Source organism: Vitis riparia, chromosome 11 (genome assembly GCF_004353265.1).
Source record: "Vitis riparia cultivar Riparia Gloire de Montpellier isolate 1030 chromosome 11, EGFV_Vit.rip_1.0, whole genome shotgun sequence".
Lineage (NCBI taxonomy): Eukaryota > Viridiplantae > Streptophyta > Magnoliopsida > Vitales > Vitaceae > Vitis > Vitis riparia.
The window spans coordinates 2480747-2503559 of record NC_048441.1 but is presented as its reverse complement, the minus strand read 5'-3'; the positions used below and the strand labels follow the sequence as shown (position 1 = coordinate 2503559).

Genomic DNA, 22813 nt, shown 5'->3' with positions numbered 1-22813 from the left:
GTGCTTCCTAATACTTGGAAGCCTTCCCTCATACAAATTTGGTGTTTAACAAATATTTATGATCATTTTTAAAAATTTAGAAAATAACTTCAAGTGATTTTTGAATAAGGAAAATATTTTAATTAGAATTAGTTTCAAATGATCTCTTAATCATCTTAAAACAAAATGAAAAAAAAAAATATAAAACCAAAAACAAAAACAAAAAAACAAAAATGACCCATGACAATAGACATGACAACTACTTCATGATTGAACATAGTTAAGACGTAAATCGCATCACATGTTTATTTTTGTAATTTATTGATCTTATATGTAAATCCAAAAAAAATTAAACTTTTGTGAAAATTAGTTACTCAATAGGTGGCAAACATGATTGTAAAATAAGAAATTCAAGAAAAAAATGTAAGAAAAAAAATTGTCTCTCTACACATGGATATACATGAGTACAAGATATTGAATTCAAAAGAAAAACCAAAACTTGGGAAAAAACCAAATTTAATGTTGGGTAACACACCAAAATTTTCCTATTGAACACATGAAAAGTGATAAGTTTAATATTTTTCGTATGAAAATTAATGCACTATAATTTAGGATTAATTTTATGAGGTTGAAATTTAATTATTATAAATGAATTTGAATCTGGTGTTCCTACGGATTTGATGGAGCGGATCAATTGCAAGGAAGAGAAACTTAATTAGGGATATTAAGAAATTAAGGGGAGGTAAAAAAATAAAGATTATTGAATACATGGTTGAGGATAAAATTGATGTATGGTGTTGTTGGGAACTCTAGATCACTTCATCCCTTAACCCTGAATCTAGTAGGATGTGTGCAACTATCCTTAGGGCTCGAAAAATTTAATACAACGGAAAAATGTGACAACAAAAACCATTATCATAGTAGATCTAGAGAGGATATAGTCATACTTGCAATCTAGAGGTTCCTAAATCGATTTCAAGCCGAAAAAGAAGTGGTAGAAGATTTCAAATCGTAGAAGCATTGAAAAGTTTGTCTACTCAGTATTTTTCCATCCAATCTCTCCTTGTATGAGACTAGGCAGGAGAAAAGTGTGGACTTTTCTCTCTAGATGATGACTAAGGTTTCTTTCTAGAAGTTTTCTAAAAGATGAAAACAAAAGTCTGAAGTCCTAACCCCTAAGGGGGTATTTATAGGTTTTCTTATAGGCTTCAATGACTTAGACCTAAAATGGGCTTGAGTCACTTAATCTAGTTCACATGAGTCCTAATTAATTAATTAGTCTTTATAGGCTCCAATTAATTAATTAATCTATACTGGAAAAACAATTCATAAGATCTAGTATGACATTTAATTTTTACCAAAAGGCCTTACACACATTTATGAACTAGAAACCCAAAATCCTTAAAAACAACATGCCACCAATAACTAGGAGGTCAAGCAAGGACTACTAGGACCTATAGGAAAATATTGGTTCCCTTAAAATCCAATTCGAAAGTTCATTCAATCTTCCACTAGAAAGAATCAACTACACTCTAGTATCCTTTGAAATTACAATGAGACAAGATTCAAGTCCGTGACCTACTAGCCAGTGCATGTAGATCTTCTATGAATTGACCTTCGTAATCTAATAAGGTAATTAATGTTATCAACCTATCAAGATTACTTCCTCAATCCTTGAGTTACAAATCCACTTATTATGTGATCACTTGATATACTCTAACTCCATTGAGTATATGCCAAATTTCCTTAAAGGAAATGTTATGACCATAGTCGTTGTGATACATGTCCTTTAGATTGCACAGAGGGACACACTATCTCAATTTCATGAAATATCATGGTACCTTCATTGAGATATTTGTTACCACTAACCTTTATCAATAGTAACCCAATTCGTATAAATGACTATATTAAGGTCTCATCCATAGGTCAAAGCTTCCTATTGATTTTGATATAAACTTAATATCTTCTTAACGTTGAAAGTCCATGTAATATAATAACTTGGTGAATCATGACAATTGATAGTCTTATATCATGATTCACCGTAAGTCTTATCTAATGTGTAACCATATACACTAGTGTACTTATCATGAGAAAATCATCTCAATGACTAAAACAAGTTATCATTTCAATTAGGAGGTAATGCACTATAATTTTAGATGGATTGTCCAAATCCATGAATCGACTGTGGATAACTCATCACTTTATAAAGAACTCATGACTTGGATCTTCCATACAACTCTTAATGCATTCAAGTCATGTACAATCCAAGTGATGTGAAACGTGTATGCTTAGATAACTAATTAATGCTAATAGGATAGTAAAAGGCAAACAAGAAACATTAATAAAAAAAAAATTATAGTTGAATATTTATTTGTTACATCATGTCATGCTTTCCGGGGCTCAATCCTAATAGTTCATAGCTATTACCTCATGAAATTATAAAATCAACTCATAGGGAGTTTGAATGTAGTGGATAGTAGGTCGCAAACTTGAGAAATTGATTAAATTGGATTTAATCAATTTTATCTGGATGTAATATCATAGGGTACTAAGTGCACTTGAGTTGTTTTAGTGGAGTGTTAAGTCAACTTCACAATTAGACTTTGAAAGAGATTATTTTCACATGGGTCTCAATAGTACTCATATGAGCTTATAGTCTTTATTAGCACAAAAATTTGAGGGAAATTAGGTTTAATTAATCATATGTGTGCACAAGGGCATTTTAGGGCACAAAAACTTATGATTGTTTATTTTGGTTTTTCTAGATTGGACTAATTAATTTATTGAAACCATAGCACCCCTCTAAGTCCCTAAAGTCGGGTCTCTACTAATAAAATGAAGCTGACGTGGCAATTGACGAGTAAATCAATGAATATCCTGAATGACCATGCACATATAAGAGTCGAGACACGCATAGACAACGATTAGAAGGAAAATGGGTACATACCTGGGCAACGAGCCGCCATGTGCTATCAATAGAGAGGGTTAGTGCACAATTTAGGAATAATCGCATATATGTCGGAAAGTAGGGTAAATCAATCACGTATGATAATCAAAGCAAATGATCAATCAATCAATCATAAAGTCACCCAGGTTGGCCCCCCACCAAAGCCCGTTTGTTTAGCATGACTTAATGTCCCCGGTTCCATTATTCTGGAATTATGAAAAATTCTTTCACGCATAGTAAAACCAAGAGGAGTAGAATATCGTTTGAAAGCCAGAGCAGAATTAAAACTATTTGAGAGAAAATTAGATTTTTGAAATTTAATTGAAAAATTGGAATCTCGAAGATCACTAGAAAATTGGAGTTTTAGAGTTTATTTGGATATTAGACTTTTAGAGATTGAATGTGAGAATGAGAATTTTTAGAAATTGAATTTGAAAGAGGTTGGAATTTTGAAAACGATTTGAGGGTTCGGGATTTTAAAGAAAGATTAAGTTGCGAGAATTGGGACTTTGGGAGTTGAATTTTGAGAGAGATCAGAATCGTGAGTTATTTGAGAAGTAGAAATTATGAAAGTTGATTTATGGAAATTGGAAATCTCGAAAATCATTTGAAGGTGGACTTTTTAGAAATGAACAAATAAAATGGTAATAAAAATAATGATGATAACAAATGAGTAACTGAGTAAATACGGTAATCGGAACATTAGGAACTGAAAATTAAGTTCGGAGATAGGACACTTGGAATTTTAGATAGCTAAATTTAGAAATCGGAATTTTGAAGAATTAGACTTTAATGATTGAGATTTTTAAGAGAAATAAATAGGTAAATATGGAATAATATTATTAATTAATCAAAACGATATTTGGACGGATGAATAGTGAACGGTGAGATTTGTGAGATTAAAAATTAAATTGGAAAATCGGTTTTTGACGAAAGTGATATTTGAACGGATGAAAGTGAATAGTGGGATTTTGAAAATTAAGTTTGAAAGTCGGATCTTTGAATAATTGAACTCTAATTATTTGAATTTTTAAAAGAAAGAAATAAGTGAACGTGGAATTTATAATAATGATAACAAAGATGATATTTAAATGAATAAAAAGTGAATGGTGGAATTTTCGAGTCTAAAGGTTAAATTTGGAAATCCGGTTTTGAAGAATTGAATTTTAATGATTGAAATAAATAAATAAATAAATATGGAATAATGATACTAAAAAAATAATGTTTAAACGAATAATAATAAAAAAAAAATAGTGGAATCTTTCTAATTGAAACTTTGAATTAGGGTGCTGGATTTTTAAAGGATTAGACTTTGAATAAATAGGTAGGTATGAGATTATAATACTAATTAACGAGAATAATATTTAGGCGAATAAAGTTGGATAGTAGAATTTTTGGGATTGAAGTTTTAATTCAGAAATTGGATTTTTGAAGAATTTGGCCTTATATAAATAAATAGATATGGAACAAGAATCCTAATTAACAAAAATAAAATTTAGACAAATAATAGAATTTATGGGATTGAAAGTTGAATTAAGACATGGGGTTTTCGAAATATTAGACTTTGAATAGGTATGGAATGATGATTCTAATTGATGAGGATAAAATTTAAACGAATCATAGAATTTTTAGGATTGAAAAATTAAATTAAAATATGGAATGTTTGAAGGATTAGACTTTAAGTAACTAGATAAATGTAGGATTATAATTCTAATTAATGAAAATAAGATTTAGTTGCATTGTAGAGTTTTTAGGATTCGAAAGATTAAGTTAAAACATGAAATTTTCGAAGGATTAAACTTTAAATAACTAGACAACTATGGGATAATAATTCTAATTAAAGGAAATAGCATTTGGACAAGTAGTAGAGTTTTAGGATTGAAAATTAAATTATGACATTGGATCTTTTTAAAGGATTGGATTTTGGATAAATAAACTAACATAGGATGATAATACCAATTAACGAAAATAATCACTTAAATCGAATAAAAAGAATAGTGGAATTTTTAGGGGTTTGAAAATTAAGTTAGGACATTAGATTTCTGAAGAATTGGATTTTAAATTAGTAAATAAATAGGGGATACTAACTCTAATGGATGAAAGTGAGATTTGAACCAATTATTGAAGAATTAAATTAAGACACATGATTTCTTTGAAAGCTTTAGACTTTAGATAGCTAGATAATATATGATAATAATTCTTAATTGATGAAAATGAGATTTAAACGGATTATTGAAAGATTAGATTAGGATATGGGGTTTTTTTGAAGGATTACTTAAAGACCTAAGTCTTGAAAAAGGAATTTAAAGTCAAGAATGTAGAAACTTCTTTGAGTCCAATATAAATTAATTTAGACAAAAGTTTTTCATATATTGGTGATTATACATAATTAAAATATAAATTATTTTGTGTTTCAAAAAAAACGATTTTAGAGATTTTTTTTTTTTTTTTAAAAGTTGGGGCAGCCAAGTGGGCTAACCCAACATGGCCTTGGGCCATGAGGGTGGCTAGTTTGAGGAACAATGAGGCTCCCCATCAATGCGCGGGCTGGGCTCCAAACCTAAGCCCAAATCCGAACCATGGGCAAGCCCAAAACAGCCATTTCCATTACAAACTTGGGCTTGGCTCAAATCTGGACCCGCCACCACCAGAAGAAAAACCCACATTACCGCCTTTGACACCTTGAGCCTGGACTTCGCCTCCTCATTTAAGCTCGTCACTAACGAATCGTGCACCGCCTTCCCCATCGAACCTGAAGACTCCAACTGCACTGACCGCCGCCCCCCCGACGCCGCCGGATTTCTTCACGTCGTCTTCGGTGATTGGCGCTGCACGTGACCCTATCGTCGGCTGCCCCTCCTTGTGCTGATTTCGCCGCTTAGACACGTGAAGGCCATTGCTGGGCTGGTGAGATGGGATTTGCATACCCATTGATAACTTAAAGTGGGGATCTACATAGAGGAAGATATAGAAGGAGCGAAATGGAGAAGTGCTTTAGAGAGAGAAAATGTGGTGATGGAGAGAGGAAGGGTGACGACATGCATAGGACTTTGTTTGCATGGGAATTCAAGAATGTGTGAGGGATGGACATGAAGATGAGTTGGGGGGGGGGGGGGGGCTATTGACAGCATAGATGGCTGGCGGTGATGGATAGTGACCTTGATGGAGAGTGGACCTCAAGGGAAGATGCTGGGAAAGGGTTGGAGAGATGGGTTTGATGGAGGCTCGGGTATGGGAAGGGTCGAGTCCAGTGTTACCACGTGGGACAATGACATCAATATGAGCAACTAATCCAACACGAGCAGGAGCTCCAACCTTGTACTTCGCCACCTCTTCGTCGACCTCCTTCAAATCACCCTTTGTGAAAATCAGACCCACATTACCCACGAGAAGAGGAACGAGATTGAGGAAAATCGGGTTTCCAGTCTTCTCAGCATGAAGCTTGATGGAGTGCTTCATCATGGCGAAAACAGAGAAGCAAAGAAAATAGGAAGGAGCACAGAGCATGGAACGTTTTACAAGCATGCCAAACCCGTTTCACTATCTCATCCATGAATCTAACATTTAGTGGATTAAAGTAGAAGATGCTTGCTGAGGTGAAACATTAAAATATAACAAGTTCTTTAAAGGTCAAACTGATAATCATAAAAAACACAGCAGCTCAACAAGTAGAGTTGAACTCACGGAGAACAAAACAAGGAGAAATTGAAATATGAGGGAGCCTACGAAAAAGCTATAAATGGTGATACCTGAAAATACCTGTCCTGCTTTGGCGACCACCGGGCTCCTTTTTCAAAGAAAAACCAGCCAAAAACCCTCTCCTCTTGCTATCTCTCTCTCCGCTTCCTGCCCCACTCCGTTCTCTTTTTTTTTTTCTCTGGCTACAGGTGCTATCTTCTTCCGCAAGCCATTACCTCCCTTTCCTGTTCATCACATCAGCAGCATGGCTCCTTCACCACCAGCATGGCCCTGCCATGCCCATGCAATTGATTTCCCGGGAGAGAAGGCCCCCCCTCCTCCTCTATTTCAAAAGGAAATGCAAAGGAAGAGAAAAAATCCTCTCTCTCTCTCTCTCTCTCTCTCTCTCTCTCTCCCCCCCCCCCCCCCCCCCCCCCCACAAAAGGGGTCTACACATATAATAGTAAGGTGTTTTATTGAATAAAATAATATATGTATACTAAATTCATAATATTATGTACAAAAATAATGATATATGTATAAATATTTTTTATTTAAATTTTTGATAATTTTATCTATAAATTTTTATTTGTTTTATATTTAATTATTATATAAAAATATAATAAAGTAACTAAACTTAATTTACTTTAATTAATTTTAATATTAATATATTGTTTACAAGATATGTATATATAAAGTGGTGCAGACCCTTTATATAATATTTGAGGCCTTGCTCAACTATTCATTTGATACTTTTTGTTTTTTGTTTTTTGTTTTTGTTTTTCCTTAAATAAGAAATGGGCCATCCTTAATCAAAAAGGTAAAAACCCCAAATGGTTATTTGATAGTTGAGCTTCCTACTAGCAAGTCACATAGAGGTGCCAGCTCAGGTGATATGAAATGGGCATTCTACAACTTAACATCTCACTAAATTCATTTTCTATAATATAATGGTTGACATGGCGTCGAAAAGTCGACAATAAAAGGTAAGAAATCGGTAACTTGTTGAAAAATCTGTAAATAATTAATGATATAATTGAAAAATTAGTTGGTTGAGATATTTTCGTCATTATCATAAGAAAATCACGACATTTTAAACTTTGACTCTACATACATGCTAAGGGTCAAAGATGGAGCCATCTTGTGTTAAAAGATATCAAAATAAAAAAGTATGCCTTTTAGCACCTAGATATAAGGTTTTAGGAAAAATCATATATGCTTCCACTTTTGCTTAGATCCCATAGCCCTAAGGTTTTCAATGCATGCACCAATGATGATCCCATCCTAACATATAGATGGTGTGAGGGATGAGCCCTTGTGTGTGTGCTTTCCCTATTTGTATGCAAATTGTGGGATAGGACAAATGTATGTGGAGGTAAATGGAATATGGTTTCTCTAGACGCTTAAACGATTGGAAGCTTCATGATGTGGAGACTTTTTTCTCAAGATTGCAAGATACATAGTAAATAAGGAAGAATACGATATGGTGTTTTGGATGGATTGGAGGAATGAAGTTTTTTTTGTCAAATATCTCTATTTTGTCTTGAATAGGAACACTCTTTTTCCAATGGGCATAATTTGGAATTTAGAGATCTCGTATAAAGCAACTTTTTTTGCTTAGGGAGCTAGTTAAAAGATGTTAACTTCAAATCAAGTTTAAAAGAAAGGGTGGTGGTTAGCAAGTAAATGTTTTATATTTAAAGACGAAAAAAAATCAATTAATCACATTCTCTTTCATTGTGCCAAAAAAAAAAGTTTTATGATAGTTACTCTTTTCTTTCTTTGGCATAGTTTGGGAGCCATATTTATTGGTAAAAAGACTTTTTTTTTTTTTTTTTTAAGTTAACATGATTCTTTTGTAGGAAGAACAATGCAAAAAAGGTATCGAAAGTCTCTCTTTTATGAATTATTTGAATAATTCGAAGGAAAGAAATCTGAAATCATTTGAAGATAAGGAGTAATCTAATTAAAAGTCGAAATGTTTATTTCCAAGTAACTTTATCATAAGTTAGGCTATATATATATGAAGACTTTATATCATTAATTGATTTGTAGATTGGTTAGAATCTTATTGAATGAGGGAGTTGTTTCTTTTATTATCTTTTTATTGGCATAGCCTTTTGGTGCCTATTGACCATTGTATATGTTTTGTGTACTTTGGTATACTATTTATTCACCATTATCTATAAAAATGAAGTTCTAGAGTAAGGAAAAGAATGGACTAATCTATTTTCACCATTGTTGAAGTCTGAGACTAAAGTAGTTAGGTGTTATATACAAGGGACAACCATGAATGAAGAAAAAGAAATATAATAGAGGTTTTTTATTAAACCCAAGTTAGTGGGTTGTATTAGGTAAACTAACATGGTGAAAAAATGGGTTTTCCCTTTCAAATCTTGTGTTTCTAATCCTTGAAGAGCCAAAGACCTTTTCTTTTAGCAAATAGATAGCTTATCTATATCAAAGATTTTTCCTTAGGGGAACATTTTTGACATTTTAAAAATTGGAGTTAGAGAACCAATAAAGATAATTTTGTCATTGCAACAACTTTTAGTGAGTTTATCACCAAATAATTTGCTAAAAATTATTTTTGGGATTGTTGGGAGGCTCAGTGATTTTGGCAAAAGGAGATTCATCAAATCTTTTCTCCGGTTGCACAAAGCAGTTTTATGTGTCTCCAAGAATCCAAATTTGAAAATTATGTCCTTTGATATTGTAATTAGCTTGGGATTGAGTAGGTTTGTGGAGTGAGGAATATTAGATGTGTTGAGTTACCAACTTTCCTTAAAAACTTAAGTTGTTAGGATTTAAGCCCATAATATACATCATGCTCTAATCCCCCAATATAGGACTCCATCTTCATAATGAGAAACATAAATCGAAAGAGCAACAAACAAATCACATATTTTGTGATCACAAATAGTTAGATAGGTATTTATCGAGAGGACTTGACTCCAAGACTTCCACTTAATTAGAACTTTAATACCATGTTAAGTTTCAATTTCTTAAAAACTTAAAGTTATTAAGATTTGAGTCCATAATTTGTATCATACTCTAATAAAGTACAAGGAAGCCGTAGGATGTATGATGATGCTTAGAGGGGTCTTTTTGACTAGGACTTTTGAGAGGAGTTTGAATAACAATTTCCTGATGTTAGTTCCTCAAACAGAGCAGACGATCTCAGAGATTTTGCACCTATCATCTTGGTGAGGGTTTGTATAAATGCTTGACAAAATATGATGAATAGGCTTCACATAGTTGTTGCAAAAGTGCCCTCAGATTCCCAAATTGCCTTTGTAGAGTTGGGTGTTGTACTTCTTTTGAGTGTGATTCAATAGACATGTTCTCATTTGAGTATTTATGCCATACATGGGTTATGTGGAAAAAAATCAATAGCAAAGAGAAAAAAATCAATCATCAATTATCTAAAGTTTTTTAATAACGAATATATGTCGGAAAAATAAATTAAATTTGATTTAGTTTGCTAATTTTCTACATAAAAAAGCCAAAAGAAAGAAAGAAAGAAGAGACCACTTTATAAAAATAAATAAAACAAAGAGATGAAAATGATTTCTTAAAAAAAAGAAATAAATAGTCTATAAATAGTAATTAACATGTTTTTTTTTATGCCTATTGTAGTATTTTATTTTTAATGGAACGAGTTTGAAATTAAAATATATGGATTAGGAATAAATTTAAGATTTTTTTTTTTTTTGCAAAATTTCATGTGGATTTGAATATTGTTGCATCCAATCTTGATAAATATATAATTAAATTAAAAATGTTTTAGTTTAATTTTTTTAAAATTTTCCTATTTTAACATGCATAAAATAAAAAAAATATTTTTAAAAAATAATTCATCAATTTTTATAACAGTTATTTATTTATAAAATAAATTTTAATTTATAATAAAATAAATTAAAAATTAAAAAGAAGTAAACATGGAGCATTTGTGTTTATTCTTGTTTAAATTTTTATTAACACAAATATGAGAATTAGTTTGTATAAATGGGATTGTTGTGCCATTTTCTTTAACACATTCATTTGGCTGGCCTATAGTATGGAATAATATATTATTGGGATAATTGATTAAAAATGATAGAAAAAACATAACATTATAAATTTAACCTCCTATTTTTTTTACCCAAAAAATATCTATTTTGAGTGAGAATACCTTCGCTTTTTTCCTGAAAAAATAATATTTTCATCTAAAGCGCAGAGGTAAATAATGAAAATATTGAAAAATATTTATATAAATATTGGGTTAATCTTCAATTTGAAAAATGAGAATAGCTAATTTTATAAATATGATATTTTTTCATCATTTTAATAAATTAACCCTACATTATTTAAGCTATTTCAAAAAAAAAAAAAACAAAAAAAAAAGAAAAGGGAGAACTATAAAATAATTAAAAAAATAAAATTGGAAGAAGTGAGGAAATTAATCAAATGGAAAAGTTGTGTTTTGGCATTCATGTGAAAAATATATGGTTCTGAAATCCAAATATATAAAATATGAGATCCAACTATTAATAGGTAAAATAATATATGTCCTGCAGATTTCCCCTGAATTTCTCCATATCATCAACAAATCCTCCCCGCAGAACAATTCGAAACTAATTCTCGAACCATAAATACAAAGAAACCCGACCCGAGAACCAAAAGTAGGAATCTCTCTCCGCTTCTGGTCAGTTTGCCCTAACCCCATCTCAGGTAATTCCCAATTTCGAACCTAATTTCAAATCTGAAGACGGGCGAACTGGGTCTCCCAAATAGAAAAACCCTGGTCCTTGTTTTACTACTGCCCTCTCTAAAACCTCGCTCCTTCCGATATCCCTCAAGGTAGTACAGCGACGTTGTTCGTTTCGAAGCTCTTTTTCTTTCGAAGCCCAGAGGATTCTCTCATTCCGTGGTTCGCTCTTTCTTCTGCACTGTGATTCCAGGTCATCAATCAGAGCTTTTCGTGGTTTCTGTACATTTTTGGTGAGTTATCTTCCCAATTCTAAACCGTAATTTGTTTTTTAATTTCGCTTTCTGTTTTAGTTTGTGAGGTTTCTAGTTATGTTATGGAGAAAAGAGGATCGATCTTCGATTTTCAGTTTTTGGGAGCCAATAAAAATCGTAAGCCTAATGCTCAGTGGGGTACCATCGGAGTTTATGATTTTCCGAGTCTCTCTATTTTGAAAAAACCGATGAATCCCCTTTTTATTTTTATTTTTATTTTATTTTTTATTTTTAAGTAGGAATCCGTTTTACTGCTTCGTTAGAAATTATGTGTGGCTTGCTGGTCTGCGTTTCAATAGATTGCTGTTTCGTATAATATTTTTTTGAGGTCTTCTTGTAATATGAATTCAAGGTTGTTGATCGGATATTTGCGATGTTGATTGGGTTTTGTTGATTTTTGTTCGAATCCTAAATCCTAGTTTTTTGTTTGTTTCCTTTATTTTTTTTGTTTTGGTTTCTGATGATTGGGTTTTTGTGTGCGGATAAAATTCATTTTGATTTGTTGTGAGAAAAGGTCTCCTATTTCAGTGTTTGGACCCATTGATTGGTTTGCTGCTGGAGTAGTTGAAGAAGGCGTTTGAGTTAGAGAGTTCCTTGGGTTTCATCAATAAGTTTAGAGGAAAAACAAGGACACATCCTTTGGAGGTATGTTTTGATAGTAGAGGAAGGTTCATCTAAGTTTGTAATAAATTGAAGATCTATCTTTATGGTCATTCCAGAGGGTGTTAGAAACGGAGGCTGGGAAAAGTTAAGGATGGGGATGCCATCTATGGTGGAAACCCCTTCCTATGCATCTTTGACTAGGCAACCGAGGGTGGTGTTCGCTAAGAAGAGACTGGGCTATTTTTGAGAAATGTAAAGTGTGCTCATATGCAAGTATCATTGAAGAGAAGGGTTCAATAAATTGAGTTATTATCCTATTGGGGAGGTGGGCTCCAGCTGGGGTTTGGGAAGTGTTGTAGGGATAGAGGATCGGTTAGAGGTAGGAAGAGCTATTGGAAGAATTTTGGGTGAGGGCTGTGGTGCTGATTACACCATTCTCAGTCTTCAAATGGTTGTTTTTCATGGATATTTTTGAAATACATGTTGACATCAAGAGATGGGAATGTTATTAGTGAAATAATATTCTACTATTATTTTACAACTATTGTTAGTAAACATGGAGAGTCACTGTTTTCTTGATCATGCATCCCTTCATTTTACAACTGTTGGGCCAATGTAAGTAATGTTTTATGCCCATTATAAATAGAAACACAATTTTTTACCTGTGGGTGTCTTGCAAGTATTGTAGTTGCTTCCTCAAGCTTGCTGCCTCCCTTTGTCAAAGCTAATGTACAAAAATCAAATTTAAATTTATCCAATATAATGTAGGATACATGGGACCAAGATATTCAATTGAAGGAATAGCTCTTAATAACAAATATTTTATAGTAATGTAAACCTTATGGATAAAACATTACGTCCAAAATCAGGAAATAAAAATTCATGATTGATGGAAATTTGGTGCTTGGTGATAGGAAAGGAAATACAGAATCTTATAAACTTGAAGTAAGTTTCATTCAATTAAAAATCATTTTTATTTTTTCTCATTATGATGCTTTTGCTAAAGAATTGTGAACTGCTTTTCATTAAAATTTCTATGCATACACTGCAATTTTGTTAACAAATTCGCCAATTAGCAATTACCTTTAGTAACAAATGATTGTAATCATTTACATGGTTGCAAACCCATATATAATCCATGTAAGTTTCTTAGCTAAGCTTGTGAGTTCTAAATTAATGCAAAAATCATTCACAAACTGAATACTAACTAATGAAGAAATGAATTATTTTGAAGATAAATAATATTTATTTGTTTCTTATTTTAGCTTATGATGTTCTGTCCAGTTGTTAATTTGATGGGCATTGTGATTTCCATTTTTTTGGCACTGTTTTCCAGTTACCACTATGACAATTAACAAGGAACATCTTCTATTTTCTTGATTCATTAGCTATGTAGAAATGCAATTAAAAAAATTACAAAGATGCATAAGTTTCCAATTTGATTGTGCTTAGGATTATCATTGTGTTTTTTTTTTTTGTTTATAACAATCAGATTTGCGTAAAAGGGTTCTGGATATTAATATTTTACTAGATGTGAATTGAGCTGCTGGTTTGGAAGAATGGATGATTTTAAATTCTACTATTTTTGTGGCATAAAAGTTTGGGATTAGATTCTTCAGGGCGTAAAGTTAGACCCCCAAACTGTATCTATTTTGGCCATTGAATTGATGAGATCAAGCTCAAGAAAAAAACGTCTGCCAAGTATCCAATTTCATGTCATGTTGAAGACATTTGTAATTTTGAACTTGGTTCCTAAATGTAGTACCTAGGGTCCTTTAAGGTAGTACCTAAAGGCCATTAAGGTAGTACCTAAGGGCTCTTAAGGTAGTACCTAAGGTACAGTCCCAAAAAACCATTGGTGGACCACTTGAGCACTCAAGAGAACCACATAATGGCATGGTCTAAGGGTCACAAAGGAAGGCCCGAGGCTTGGGAGAGGTTGAGTTCAGGTTTAGCTAAGGTAGTACCTAGGGTCCCTTAAGGTAGTACCTAAGGGCTTTTAAAGGTAGTACCTAAGGTACAATCCCAAAAAACCATTGGTGGACCACTTTAGCACACAAGAGAACCACATAATGGCTAAGGGTCACAAAGGAAGAGCCGAGGCTTGGGAGAGGTAGAGTTCAAGTTTAGCTAAGGTAGTACCTAGGGTCCCTTAACGTAGTACCTAAAGGCTATTAAGGTAGTACCTAAGGGCTCTTAAGGTAGTACCTAAGGTACAATCCCAAAAAACCATTAGTGGACCACTTGAGCACTCAAGAGAACCACATAATGACATGGTCTAAGGGTCACAAAGGAAGGCTTGAGGCTTGGGAGAGGTTGAGTTCAGGTTTAGCTAAAGTAGTACCTAGGGTCCCTTAAGGTAGTACCTAAAGGCCATTAAGGTAGTACTTAAGGGCTCTTAAGGTAGTACCTAAGGGCTCTTAAGGTAGTGCCTAAGGTACAGTCCCAAAAAACCATTGGTGGACCACTTTTGCACACAAGAGAACCGCATAATGGCATGGTCTAAGGGTCACAAAGGAAGACCCGAGGCTTGGGAGATGTAGAGTTCAAGTTTAGCGAAGGTGGTACCTAGAGTCCCTTAAGGTAGTACCTAAGGGCTCTTAAGGTAGTACCTATGGTACAGACTCAAAAAACCATTAGTGGACCACTTGAGCACTCAAGAGAACCACATAATGGCATAGTCTAAGGGGTCACAAAGGAAGGCCCAAGGCTTGGGAGGGGTAGAGTTCAGGTTTAGCTAAGGTAGTACCTAGGGTCCCTTAAGGTGGTACCTAAGGGCCATTAAGGTAGTACCTAAGGTATAGTCCCAAAAAACCATTGGTGGACCACTTGAGCACACAAGAGAACCACATAATGGCATGGTCTGAGGGTGACGAAGGAAGGCCCGAGGCTTGGGAGAGGTAGAGTTCAAGTTTGGCTTACCGAAACAGTATTAAGTGCACAAAAAGAATAATAGTTTGGTCATTAATGGACAAAGCCCATATTCCAGTTTCTTTGTTCCAAAAAAATTGGCATCCTAACATCTATACCAACTTTTCTTCCTTTCTTCCTATCTTGTTCGAAGAGATGAAACAACCAAGTACTCAATGAACTTTTCTAAGTAAAATCTATTTGTTTGAGAACTAAAGAGTAAGGCATTCCTTAGCTTATGTAAAGACGATTACACCCTAAATGATCATTTCAAAGAAATGGACAGTATGATAGGCTTAATATAATATTTATACATAAAGATATTATAAACTAGATTCACAAACCTTTTGTTTCACTATACTCACTAAAAATCTTTCAAACAAAGAAACTAGCACATCTCAACTCATCCACTTTCATTATTTTCTTACATTCAAGTGGCTCTTGATGGAAACGATAATCACAACTTATAATATTTTACTCTACCACTGGTCCATAAATATATAAACCGTTTTTGACAACAATATCTTGTAAGTACCAACACCGTATATCATTCGAACACTATCAACAGGTCCAACACCAATGTTTTAATACTACATTCTACACGTAGGCAAGAAAAATATTTTTTCCCCCAGTGGAAGCAATCTTATTAACATATTTGCTAGCTTCTTGGACCAGTTTCTGTCATGGGAACTGACTTACATCATTGCATATCAATCATCATTGAAATAAATGAACTCCTAAAATTCAGAAGTTCTCTTTCAAAGAGATGAAACAACTAAGTACCAAAAAACATTTTCTAGATTGAATACACTTTTTAGCAACTAAGGAATAAGCAATTCCTTTGTTTATGTAGAAAAATAGTGACTTGTAATCGTGTCAAATATGGAAAGCAAAATAAGCTTAACATATTATTTTGGTCACTAAGATATTATATACAACATGAAAAAACTTCTTGTTTCAACAATATGTATATGTTTCAAAATTAGCCTGTACCCATATTGGCAGCAAAGATCATCTTGTCAGATGGGAGGTTGTTAGCAGACCAAAGGAGTTGGGAGGTTTGGGTTTTGGGAAGATTTCTTTGAGAAATATTGCTCTCTTAGGGAAATGGCTTTGGAGGTTCCCTAGAGAAAGGAGTGGTCTTTGGCATAAGGTTATAGTGAGTATATATGGGACACATCCTAATGGATGGGACGCCAACATGGTGGTTAGATGGTCACACAGATGTCCTTGGAAGGCTATTGTTCAAGTTTTCCAGGAATTTTCCCCTTTTGTTCGTCTAGTGGTGGGCAATGGGGAGAGAATTCGCTTTTGGGAAGATCTTTGGTGGGGTAACCAATCTTTGTGCTCGCAATTTGCTGATCTTTATAGAGTTATTTCTGTGAAAAACCTCACTGTTTCAAATGTCCTTGGCAATTCCTTTCCATTGGCTTGGAATTTAAATTTTCGCCGCAATCTTACCGACTCAGAAATTGATCTCCTTAGAGATTAATGTCCTCCCTCAGTTCAGTGCGTTTCTCTCCTTCTTTGGCTGATTATAGAGCGTGGTCTTTGTCTTCATCAGGCCTGTTTTCAGTGAAATCTTTTTCTTGGCCTTGTCAAAAGTCTCTAATCCTATTTTGTTCCTTCCGGCCAAGTTTTTGTGGAGTTCAAAAGTCCCTTCAAAGTTAAGGCCCTTGCTTGGTTAGTAGCTCATGGGAAGGTGAACACCAATGACAAGTTGCAGTTGAGAAGACCTTACAAGTCCCTCTGTCCTCATTGGTGCATTCTTTGCAAAGGAAATGGGGAGACGATTGATCACCTTTTTCTTCATTGTCCTATTACCATTGGACTCTGGAACAAGCTGTTCAAGCTAGTTGGGCTGGTTTGGGTCCCTCCAAGGAGCTTTGTGGACATGTTGGTTATTGCTTTTAAAGGCTTGGGGAACTCCTTAAGAGGCAAGACTCTTTGGCAAGTTGCTTGCCTCACTTTGGTTTGGATAGTGTGGCAAGAGCGAAACAATAGGATTTTGAGGATAAGGGGAGATCGGAAGAGACGTTATGGGATTTGATTTTGTTCTATTCCTCTCTTTGGGCTTCTTGTTCTATAGCTTTTAGAGGAGTTCCTTTAAATGTGTTACAACTCAACTGGAGTGAGGTTTGCGCTTCAAAAGTTTGAGTTTGGGGGTTTCTCTTTGTTTTTAGCTATTGTTGGGGGTTTTTATGTTGTTCAGATTGTGTAGGAAGGACCTCTCATCCTTCTTGTGGTTTCTTTTGTTTCTTTTTTCTTTCTTTCTCATGTATCTTTCCTTCTATTAATATATTTCTCTTCGTTTCTGATCAAAAAAAAAAAAAAAAAAAATATTGGCAGCAAGGGATAAATATTTGTACTTCATCTAGTTGCTGACAATTTCACTTCAGTTTTACCAAAAATCATTCTTAGAAAAGAACGAACACATATCACCCCATCCACTTCCTTTATTTTTTAAAACCTAAAATAACACCAAAATATCAATATGAAGACAAGGAGATTTATGCATATTTTTCACCAATAACATTCATGGGATCATAAGAAAAAATCTCAAAGCATTCCACAATTGAATAGAAATGTGGAATACCTTTGACAATTATACCTCAATATGTCCCATATAAAATAAATGGTACCATAGAACTATGACTAGAATTTGAAATGGGTTTCTAGCCCTAGTGCTCATCAGGATTTTCCAAATTAATGAAATAAGCACAACAACAACAACAACAAGAAAACCATATCCCATCAAATTAAACAAACACAAAAGCAAAACAAAAGCACTTCTCTTTAGTATGAAATGGTTGCAGTCCATGGTACTGGAGTCTGGTCAGGAGTGAGGTTGAAAACATAGTGGATGAGTCCAACCCACAACACGAAAAGCAGAGCTGATGTTGTCCAGTCTCCTCCATCCCCACCATCTCCGTTCTCACTCTCCAATTTAGCTCAATTTTTAGCAGCTGGGTTTTCTGGATTCTGAGTGTTGAAGGAGCTCTGACAGATTTGAAGGCCACCCCTTTTCTGAAATGTAGAAATTGGGTGTTTGGGTTTACTGAGAATTGGAGGGTTTGGGGTTCTGATAAATGAGATTCTGGAGTTGGGGTTGCGGGTTTTGAGAGAAACGAATGGGAGAGCAGAGAAGTTGCAGGAGATGAGGGTGGTGTTGGTCAACATGCTGGGCCAAAGGTACGGTGAAATTCACACAATATTGGTAGGAAAAGTTGTTCGGGTCGGGTTTCTTTGTGCTTTGAGAATGAGTTCAAGTTTCAAATTGTTCTGCTGACATGGGAGGATTTGCTGATGACATGGAGAGATTTAGGGGTAATATGGGAATAGGAAAAATAAACAGTAGATAGTGCACGTTTTGGATATTACTTTACATATTAATAGTTATCTCATATTTTGTATATTTTGGTTATCAAAATCATATATTTTCCACATCAATAGCCCAAAACCTAACTTTCCCTTAATCAAATTATAAGCGGGGAGAAGAAAGAACGGAGAACGAGCAGAGGGGAAGAGCCGAGGACCATACCTGGACATCCCGTCGGAACAAAGGAAAGATGCAGAAGCTGCCTACGCCGGAGTGAACGGCTGCCGACGGTGTTGAGAAGGCTGATGTGCCGCCGCCGACAATCCACCGAATGTGAGATAAGAGTTAGGATTAGGGTTAGGGATTTTATTTTATTTCTTTATTTTGTGTTTTCTCCTCAAATTTCACTTTACATGAGCTCTTTTGATTCAAAGACAGCTTTCATTCTTTAGTTATTTCTTTATTTTTGGTGTCTAGCAATCACAGCAACAAGAACACGTCGGAGGCTTATGCCTCAAGCACTGTCCAATATAAAACCAAATTGGACAAAGAAGTTCTGATTGAATGAAACATGCTTCAAATGAGTTGTAGAAGAAATGAGAGTGAAACCTGGCTTAATATGATATATATATATATATATATATATATATATTTGTATTTTTCTAGCTTAATTGTTTTTAGCTTAGTTTGGGACTTGGACACTTGATACCTAAATTAAAAAAGCAAGTTCCAAATCACGTGCAATGAGTTCCCAAACATGGTTTATGTGGCAGTAGAATTATTGGAAGTAATAAGAATGAAGTTAGAGCCCATCCAACCATGTTGCGTGTACTTATGGCTAATGTATTTTAGCTTAGTATGTGAACTTAGGCACTTGATCCTCAAATGACAAAACAAGTTCTTATTTGAGTGCAACGAGTGCGCATGATTAGAGTTAGGTGAAAATACAGTGCTAGAAAGCAATCAGAGGGAACTTTGAGTCCATGTGAGGAATTTGGCATAATTGTATTTCAATGAATTGTAACTTTATTTTGCTAGTTAGTTTGAAATACAGTCATTTCTGTGAGCTAGTTATATTCTTGTTTAATTGTCTTGGAGGATGTGAATACTTGATCATTTGAGAGGATTTCTATTATGTTGTACGCTGGGATGATAGATTTGGCATGTATGTTAATGATAGATTATGTTGCCCTCCAATTTAAATGTGTTTGTATTATTTTAATTATAGTTGTTTTTGAGATTGAATCTAGTCATCCAGAAATATGTTTTCATTTCCATTAATTGTATTTAATGTTCTACAGGAGTGTAACAAGAGTCTAAAATATGTATGAATACATTCTATAAGCAATTTTTTTTATTTATTGCAGGAGACCACTTTCGATGGGCTTTTAGTGGTGGTCACACTTTGACTAATCAAATTAGTGGCAGCCTTGAACGGATTAGTAAGTGCCTAAGTGGAACTATACTGCAAATCATGGATTAGTCATTAGTGATGGAAACAATGGTTCTCAATTGGACACACACATGTTTTTTATTTATTTATTTTTTCATGGAACTAACTTCAGTGTAAAACTTCAGGGAAGTGAAGGGAATGAACTTGACCGATTTTGCGAATCAAAATACTCTTGTGAAAAATTGAAGTTTGGATATCAATTCAAGGTGTGGTTTAAGGTCTCTTTCCAATCAGAGTTTTCTGAATCTGAAACTGTGGTTGGAATGGAGTCTCTACTAGGTTCGACCAAGCATCCAGACATGATAACGAAGGATCACATGGCCAAAAACTAGTTCCATGGTTAAACTGGGAAGAATGGAACTCTGTGAGACAGTCTCTCTTCTCTTCTTCTCAGGACTCTGTTGGCTTTGCTCTTCGAAGAGTATGAAAATCACTTCAAGTTTCTCTTTCTTTGCTTGCTGAGACAGTAACGGAAAAGAAAAGTAGGTTTTGAACTCAGAATTTTTGAAAGAAATCTCCTCATAAATTATCCTAATGCAACTACTTGAATTCTAGACTTTTATAAACCAAAACAAGGGACACCACACTTAAAAACTAGAACTTGAAACTAGTATTTCATTTCTTTTCCTACATTTTCTCAGCTATCAAACAGGGCAATTTGTTTTTTAATATTGAAATCTATGTTTTTGGTTTCAGGTATCTGCATGGCGAAGCAGAGGATGTCTTCCAGTTGTGGTTGAAGTTACTGCTTCAATCATTGAAATTCAGCAACAAGACCCCTTTTTCAGGTATACGCGTGTGGTATATGTCCATATAGGCTGGTGCTCTTGATTAATTAGAAAAACCTATAAGACTAACAGTGCTTGTAATCTGGCATATTCTAGTTCCCTTACCACATTCCTGTACTTTCTAATATTAACTGCTTATTAGTCAGGTTTTATGCCATGTGTGACTGTGTGATAACTTTGAAAAATTACAAGCTCTCCTAGTTCAATGATATTGAATAAAATAATAGATTTGGATCCCCATTTGCGGCCAGAGCACTCAAGACCCATAGCCAAGCCTCTGTCCATGGCAAGGAAGCCTATCCTTCATTATCTATCAAATAAAAGATTTCATCCATGGGGCATAGCTCACTTTTCCAAATTATTTTTGGGCTTTGCTCTTGTTGTTAGACCCATTTGTGCCTACATTATTTCTTTCACATCTAAAATATCAAATCAACCACCTAGTTGCTTTTTCTGTGAAATAATCCTAGTATTTGAACCCTTCAGATTCTATTACTCACCTTATTTTGAGGATTGAATAATTCAAAGATTCTGGTCAGTCCACAGAAGATCTTTTGTCTTAGCTCAAGAAATGTTTTGTCTAGAAACCATGTATTGGATAAAAGAATTATCTTCCATTATCTGGGCACCATTGAATCCCTCCTTTATCACCTTATGGACATTTAGAATATTTTGTTTTTATTTTGTGATAAGAAACAAAAATGTATTAAACATGAGTAAAAATAACATAGAAAGATGAGGAGTCCTCCCTATAGTTACAAAAAAATTGATAAAAAATATGGCTAAACCCTTCCACTACACAATGAGACTTATCCAAATGGTTTAGTCTAAAAGAAATGCAATAGCATCTCCTTAAACTCAATCAAAACTCCTCTTGTTGCTATTTTTTTTTTTTGATAGGAAACGATAACGGAATATATTGATAAAAAGAAGATACAATTAGAAGGATGAGAAATCCTCCCACCAAAGAAAAACAAGACTACACGTAATCAAATATAAGAAATACAACGAGAAAAAGACTAACGACCTATTTACACACCGCTAACCAATCAAGTTGTAACACGTTAAGAGGTGTCCCCTTAAAAACCTTAGAACAAAAAGCCCATAGAGAAGCCAAAAAACGAATAGAATCCCAAAGATACCTTGAATTCCTTGCTTTATCCTCAAAAATCCTTGCATTCCTTTCCCGCCACACCACCCACATTAACGCGATGCACGCGTCTTGCCATAAAACAACCCCTCTCTTAGAAGATCCGAAACCATTAAAATTAGTAAAAAACATGTCAGATATGCTCCTTGGGGAAACCCAATCCATCTTTGCTAACTGAAATAATCTGTGCCACAACCCCTTGGTCAAAGAGCAATGGAGGAAAAGGTGATCTACTGTTTCTCCATGCTTCATGCACAACTTACATATGTCGGGACTAAGTGCTTTGTGGGGTCTCCTCAATTGTAGCAAGTCATTAGTATTAACCTTCTTGTGCGCCACCAACCAGACAAAGGACTTGACTTTGAAAGGGACTTGAGAATTCCAGACAAACTTAGTAGGGAACACTGGAGGCGACTCAGAATATTGGGATAAGGCCAGAAAGAAAGATTTGACTGTGAAAAGACCTGAAGGAGATAAGGACCATGATCTCTTATCTGGAACCGAAGGAGATATGTGTAGACGATCAAGAGACCGCATAAGGCTTTCTAAATCTTCTATCTCAGGATCAGTAAGATTTCTGCGAAAATTGAAATTCCAAGAGAAAGGGCGGGAATATCCGAGAATTGATGAAATAGGAACATTTTTATCCGTGACTACGCTAAGTAATCTTGGATATTGTATTCCCAAAGGTTGATCCCCCCACCACAAGTCATCCCAGAACCGAATTCTATCCCCGTCCCCTACCACAAACCGAGTAAATTTGGAAAACTCTTGGAAGACTAGTGCAATGGCCTTCCAAGGACAACGATGAGACCATCTAACAATATTGTTGACATCCCAACCATTGGAGTGAGAACCATAAATGCTTAAGATAACCTGATGCCACAGAGCAGAACCCTCCCTAGGATATCTCCACAACCACTTCCCTAAAAGAGCGACATTCCTCATAGAAATCTTTCCGAAACCCAAACCCCCTCTCGAC

The 22813-nt window shown here is 34.5% G+C and overlaps 1 long non-coding RNA gene across 2 annotated transcripts; it reads left to right on the top strand.

Moving 5' to 3' along the window:
- The first annotated feature begins 11206 nt into the window (after window positions 1-11206).
- LOC117924661 lies at window positions 11207-21560 on the top strand. 2 transcript variants are annotated; one of them, XR_004652848.1, is made up of 5 exons: window positions 11207-11587; window positions 18610-18773; window positions 19808-19882; window positions 20019-20314; window positions 20590-21560. It is a non-coding gene; the product is annotated as an uncharacterized LOC117924661 (long non-coding RNA). The 2 variants fall into 2 exon arrangements; XR_004652847.1 differs by lacking the exon at window positions 18610-18773 and having other exon boundaries at window positions 11211-11587.
- Window positions 21561-22813: the final 1253 nt, after the last annotated feature.